Source organism: Giraffa tippelskirchi, chromosome 2 (genome assembly GCF_054371585.1).
Source record: "Giraffa tippelskirchi isolate mGirTip1 chromosome 2, T2T-mGirTip1v1.2.pri, whole genome shotgun sequence".
Classification (NCBI taxonomy): domain Eukaryota; kingdom Metazoa; phylum Chordata; class Mammalia; order Artiodactyla; family Giraffidae; genus Giraffa; species Giraffa tippelskirchi.
In genome coordinates, this window is record NC_137276.1 from 169470601 (window position 1) to 169476966 (window position 6366).

Here is a 6366-nt window from a genome sequence, read left to right on the forward strand (position 1 = left end):
TGCGCGTTAGCCAGAGATTGAAGATGGAGTTAAAGGAGTTCAGCTAGCTTCTTTCCTCAACCTTCCTTCCTCACTGTCCTGGCCCTCTAGTGGCGATCTGCGCTTGCGCAAGGTACTTTCCTGGCCTTCCCCCACCCCTATTTCCCTCCCCTACCCGCCTCCAAATCTGTTGCTTTTTTGCTCATTCCTAGCAGCCTTATCTCTACTGAAAAACAGAGCTTATTATGAAAAGTTGAGCTAGCAGAGACGGAACATGGGATTGACTGAGATTCTGATTCAGTGTGGGTTCATCTCTGTGACCTGGGACAAGTCACTTAAGTTCTCGGAGTTTCCTCTTGCTTATCCTGGAGATAATGACCCTTATTCTTTCTATCTAGCAAAAGTGTTGTGAGGATTAAAATAAAACAATGAATAGAATGCCAACATACTTTGCAAAACTCAATTTCTTATCCAAGAAAAAGAAAACAATCTTTTCTGTACATTGCCACGTTAGATCCATACAACATAAGCAGAAAGTGTTTTTCATTGGCATAGAATAATGTCTAATAGAATGATGTTAGAAATATTCCCTTCCTGACCATAGGTCAGAAAAAAAGGGGGGGGGGCGGATTATTGAATAGACCTTTGGAAGACATAATATCTTAGTTAAAATATTAAATCCTCAATAAAAAAAATTACTAAGATCTCTTAAGTAAAATTCCTAGCACTCTTCGGTTGCTAAGAATAAAAAAACGTTTCACAGAGGTATGAAAATAAGCATCGGGGTGTTGTATCTTGCTGTGAAGGATGATTTGGGGAAAAAAGAAGGGTAACCTAAACGGAAAAGTTCTCCATCCCTACTGTCCTTCTCTTTCCCCTGCTATCAGCAAAAAAAAAGGGCAACTTCAAGTTGTACGGCAGGTTGGGTACTAATGAGATTCTCCTTTGGGGAGAACAGGTGAACAATATTTCCATAACTCAGGCAGGGAAAGCTGGATCAGCTTGGGTGAAACATCTGGGGACATGTAGGTACGTTAAGAAATGGTTGCTAAGCAGAGAAAGGATCTAGAAAGTGCTGGCACTTTAAGTGATGAGGAGCAGCACTGCTGTCAAATTTATTCGACATTTTAATACTGTTTTAAAATATTTATTAAACACTCATTGCATGAAGCACACTGCACACTAGTAAGTCTTAGTCAATCTTCTAGGCTCAGCGAAGGAAACACAGAAGTGAAGGATGAGATGTTTGTTTCTGAGGAGCTGACAATCAATTGGTACAGAAAGAACAGACAGAATATGATATTATTTGCTAAGCAGTTTAATGTCCAAATGAATATGGAGCAAAATGGGCTCAGGAGAATGCAGGCTGAGGGAATATAGAAAAAAAGAAGCTTGAGACAAATCACTCATACTCGATTTTAAAGGAGCAGGGAGAAAGTTCCATTTTTCTAAAGTGTTTATACAGATTAAAAAAATAAAAGCAAAATGAAAAGATGGAACAGGTTGGAAATTCTAAAGGCTGTGCTGATAGCTTCAAAAACCTTTGTTAATAGATTAGACCCTGAAGAAAGAAGGGCATGTAGGAAAAAAAGAAAAGAAAGAACTACAGTGAGTACAAACTAACTGACAAAGTTTTTAAAAAAGACTTTTTAAGGTTAAGAAAGGAGGATAGAGAGACAGAATAAATTTCATCATTTCATTTGGATGAGTTAAGAGGGTTGTCTCTACATTTGCTTGATTACCATAAAGATCCCCTTAGATGATTGTTAAAAATATGATGAAGTCCTAGGTTTTGTTCTCCTCTTGTACACTTAGAATTGGTCTGGCAGTTGTAATTTTTACAACTTCCTGAGGAGATTCTTAACAATATTGTGTGTCTGAGGAACACAGAGATAAATACAAGAGGCCTTCCTTTTCCCAGAAATGGACATCTTAGAATGAATCTATTTACACTGGAGATATAGATTCTATAGTGAAAGAAAAAAACTTGATTGGGATTTTATCTTGAAGCAATGCAACCAGTAAATTATGAAACTGAATTTATCTTGTATTTATCACATTTTATTTTCCATCTGTGTGCTAATTCTGATAAATGAAGTGCTAATTTGTGGGGACATTTTTATGTACCTCATTATTCTTCACTGCATTTGATTTTTTTGTAGTAGGGTCATATTTGCAAAAGTGTTGGAGGGCTTTGTCCAGTTTTCCCAATGCTCTTTCTTCATTCTTTGAAACCAAATTATTTCCTTTTGAAGCACTAATGTCATCATCATTCTTATTGATTTTTCTTGTTTTCATTTGTTACCTGATTCCACTCTAAGATCCTCCTGTATTAGTGATTTTGCATGTGGATCTAGCAGTTCATCAACATGACTTTCATCAGTTTCATAAAATTCCACATCTTTTGCAAGATTTGCAATAGATTTCTATTGCATTTGAGGACTGGATATTTTCAAATGGATGATCAAGACTTTGACGGGGTAGATGTGGGCAGTAGGGTTAGCAAATGGAATAATTTCAGTGAGTAACAATTTCACAGGTGGTCTTATCATCAATGAAAATTTTATGTTTTGAAAATTTTTACTTCTCTAAGAAATCTCCTAATAGAATTTATCAGAATTTATTACAACATGGATTACAGGGACTAAGTACATGTGTCTGTACTTGGTCAGAAGAGAGTGGATGCAGTGGTAGAGTGTAGAAGGAGAGAAGTACATGTGTGCAGGGGTGGTTAAGCTATAAAAATGGGGCAAGGTTGCAGGGAACAGAAAGTGGACAGGTGAATACAGAAACTGTAAGAAGCAGATTAAGTTCCAGCTTGTGACAATATGAAGAATGTTTCTTCTCTTAACTGGGTAGGATATTATGTAAATTTGTGAATAAACTCTTCACTTTGGATTGACAGTAAACCCAATGCCCAGAGATATAGTTGATCGGTGATTAATAGCAGTTGACATTTAGTGAGTATTCTTTATTATTATTTTTTAAAATCTTGTCCTAACATTGAATGTTAGCAAAGGATATACTGTCAAGCTAATGAAAGGTCCCCTCTTCACAAGAGCCCTCCCTGCTACCCTGGGAAAGACCCTCAAAATGTGTTCACATGGTCATTGTGTTTTTGTAAAATTAGAAAAGGAAAGCTATTTGAATCACAGTTTTCTAAGACTGCCGTCTCTCTCCTCTGTGACTTCCCCCTTCTGTAACATTTTTCACCTGTTGGGTAGTATTGCAGTACCTTAGATATTTGAGGGATCTTGCCCACAAAAAGTGGAATTTAGTAAGGTATATTTATTTGATTCGCAGCTATGCCAAGTGGAGTTATTACTAGCCATCCAGGTACAAGATGTCTTCCAGGAATACTGTCATCACCTAGTGGGCCATGAAAGTGCAGGATCAGAGTTTGTATTGTGATATGAACTTGTCCTGTGAAGCCTGGCCCTGAAAATAATGAGGGTAGAGGAAGAGAACAAGGTTTGGAATAAACAGAACCAGAAGCTAATTTGTATAAAATTCTTCTAGTCATCAGTGAATCATTTTTTCTGGAAGAATGTGCCTCCCCCACGGCACAGCTCCTTTTCCCCCGAATTGTATAAAGTTCAAGTCCCATCAAGTTTCCTGATGGATCTTCCTGTTTGTCAGTCTTGTTTAAGGCTACAAGGAAGAGACTCATAATGCTACGTGAATTAATTTAATTGCATGGAAATCAAGGAACATGGGGGTAGCAAGGAAAGTCATCTCTTCAAGAGCTGCATAGCATCCTGGGAACTTGTTTTCCAAAACTGAAATGAACAACAGTTAAAAGAGAGAATAAGAGAAATACTCCAGAGTTTTCAGCATCCCACCTAAGCTCACGTAACCCACTTTCCCTTTGTTTACTTAGCATTTACTCTTCCTTTAAAAGAGGATATTATTGAGTCAGTTTGACACTATTCAACCTGGGTTACCCCAAAGCACCACATGGGAGATTGGCTTTCATTGTATTCAACTCATTTGTGGTTCTTTGACTTGGGCACTGTCCTAATTAGTTGTGAATAAGATTACACAATCATTTTACCCTAACAGATACCTAAGTCAAAGAAGCTTATCATATTTCGAAAAGACTCACATAGAATTACTATCTTCAGAAGTAGACTGTATCCAGAAGATGATTTGAGACTACACAGCCTCTTACAAACATACATCACTTTCTACATATTTCTATCATAGCTTTTTTATATGTCTTACTATCATGGAACAAATCTCTCCATATTATTTTTGTTTGTTTGTTTTTATTTCTCCATATTATTATAGTTCAAAATTGTCTTAGCTACTTCTCTTTCCTTTTCTCTTTCAGAAGAATTTTAGTATTAAACTGTCAAGTTCCATGAAAAAAAAATCCATTGGGATTTGTGTTGGAATTGCACCAAAGTTGCAGCTTGACTTGAGAACAAACATCCTTATAATATTGTATCTTCCCATATGTATTCATTATTTAGGTCTTTTATTTCCTTCAATCATGTTTTATAACTTTATCCATAACGAATTCTGGCCTCTTCTTTTAGATTAATTCCTGCTACATTATAGATTTCATTGCTGTTGTTAATTGCTTATTTTTCCTATTATATGTTCTGAATGATTATTGCTGGTATACAGTAATATTATTGATGTTAGTGTGCTAATCTTGGAACCAGTATGCTTGCTGAACTTTTTAACCAGTCCTGTTAGCTTTTCTATACATTCTTTTTGGTTGTTCTGTATAGTCAGTCATTATCTTATGAAAATAGCAGTCTTGCCTTTTCTGTTCCAAGTTTTATACTTCCTTTTTTTCTCTGATTGCATTAGCTTGGACCTAATATGACAATATTGTACGATAGTAAAGTAGTGAATCTCCTATCTAGTTCTCAGCTCTAATAGGAAAACTTCTGTTAGTTCACTGTTAAATATGTTTGCTGTGGGGTTGGTAGGATCTCTCTATCAGATTAATAAAATTCCCTTTCATTTCTTGCCAAAAGTATTTTAAAATAATGAAAGTGAAAGTGAAGTCGCTCTGACGTGTCCGACTCTTTGCGACCCCATGGACGGTAGCCTACTAGGCTCTGCCGTCCATGGGATTTTCCAGGCAAGAATACTGGAGTGGGCTGCCATTTCCTTCTCCAGGGGATCTTCCCAACCCAGGGATCGAACCCAGTTGTCCTGCATTGCAGACAGACGCTTTACCGTCTGAGCCAATTGATCAAATGGTGTTTCCACATTTCTTGAGCTGTATGTTTTTTCTCTGTTAATTTGTTGAACAAGACAGAAAACCTTGGTAGGTTTTTCTGATGTCATGTGATTTTGCATTCTAGAATTAACTCTACTTCATGGTCATGTGTTTTTTAATATATTGTTGAATTAAATTTATGAGCATTTAAAATAGAATTTTACCATTTATGTTCATAAGTGAATTGGCTCTTCTTATTTTGTTTTTATCTACTTTTGGTAATACATTGAAATGAAACGAGTTGGATATATTTCCTTCTTTTTTTTCTTTTAGTTCTCCAAAACATTTTGTACAAGACAGGAACTATAATTCTTAAAAGCTTAGTACATTATCTTATAAAATTGTCTGAGGCGTCCATATTTTTTCAAGGGAGACTTTTGGCTTTCAATTCAATTTCAGTAATTATTATTGGTTTGTTCGTGTTTTCTTCTGGAATCATTTATTGTAATTTACATTTTCTCAGGTATTTTTCTTTAAACTTATTGCCATAGTTTCTAATCTTACAGTCTTTTCAGTCTCCACTGTCTTTATAATTATGATCCTCTTTTTGCTTTTATTACTATTTATTTATTTCCCCTTTTTAACTTTCTCAATATTGTTAGAGTTCTGTCTACTTTGTCTCTTCAGAGACCTTATTTTTCATTTTTAAAATTATTTCTAATCAGTAATTTTTCCTCTTATTTCTTCTACTTTTCTTGAGATTACGCCAGTGTTCTTTTTCTGGCTTCTTAAGCAGAATGCTTATCTCATTTATTTTTGTTTATGTGTGTTTTATAATTTTTATGCATGTAATTCTGTATATTTTCATTTTAGCAACATCTCTACAAGTTTTACTAGTATTTTCATCATCATATAGCTCTATTTCATAATTTCCATTATGTTTTGTCCTTAACCTGTAATTTAGAAATGCAAAGGATGTTTTGCTTTGTCTGTCTTTTTATTGTTAATTTCTAATTTAATAGCATTATTGTCAGATAACTTTGTATAATATTAGCCCTTGGGGACTTCATATGTGATCAGATTTTTGTTCAGTTTGTTTTGTTTTTTAACACACCAGTTTTTAAAGCTTTCTATTTATAATGGAGTGTTGCCAATTAATATTGTTGTGATAGTTTCAGGTACACAGCAAAGTGATTCAGCCCTGTATA

At 35.2% G+C, this 6366-nt stretch overlaps 1 long non-coding RNA gene across 1 annotated transcript in view; it reads left to right on the top strand.

Annotated features, from left to right (window-relative positions):
• Positions 1-8: 8 nt before the first annotated feature.
• LOC145538935 (uncharacterized) overlaps positions 9-6366 on the top strand; it is a 53485-nt gene continuing 47127 nt past the window's right edge. Inside the window, exon 1 of the long non-coding RNA XR_014077343.1 lies at positions 9-112. This is a non-coding gene — a long non-coding RNA (uncharacterized LOC145538935). The remainder of the gene's footprint in view (positions 113-6366) is intronic.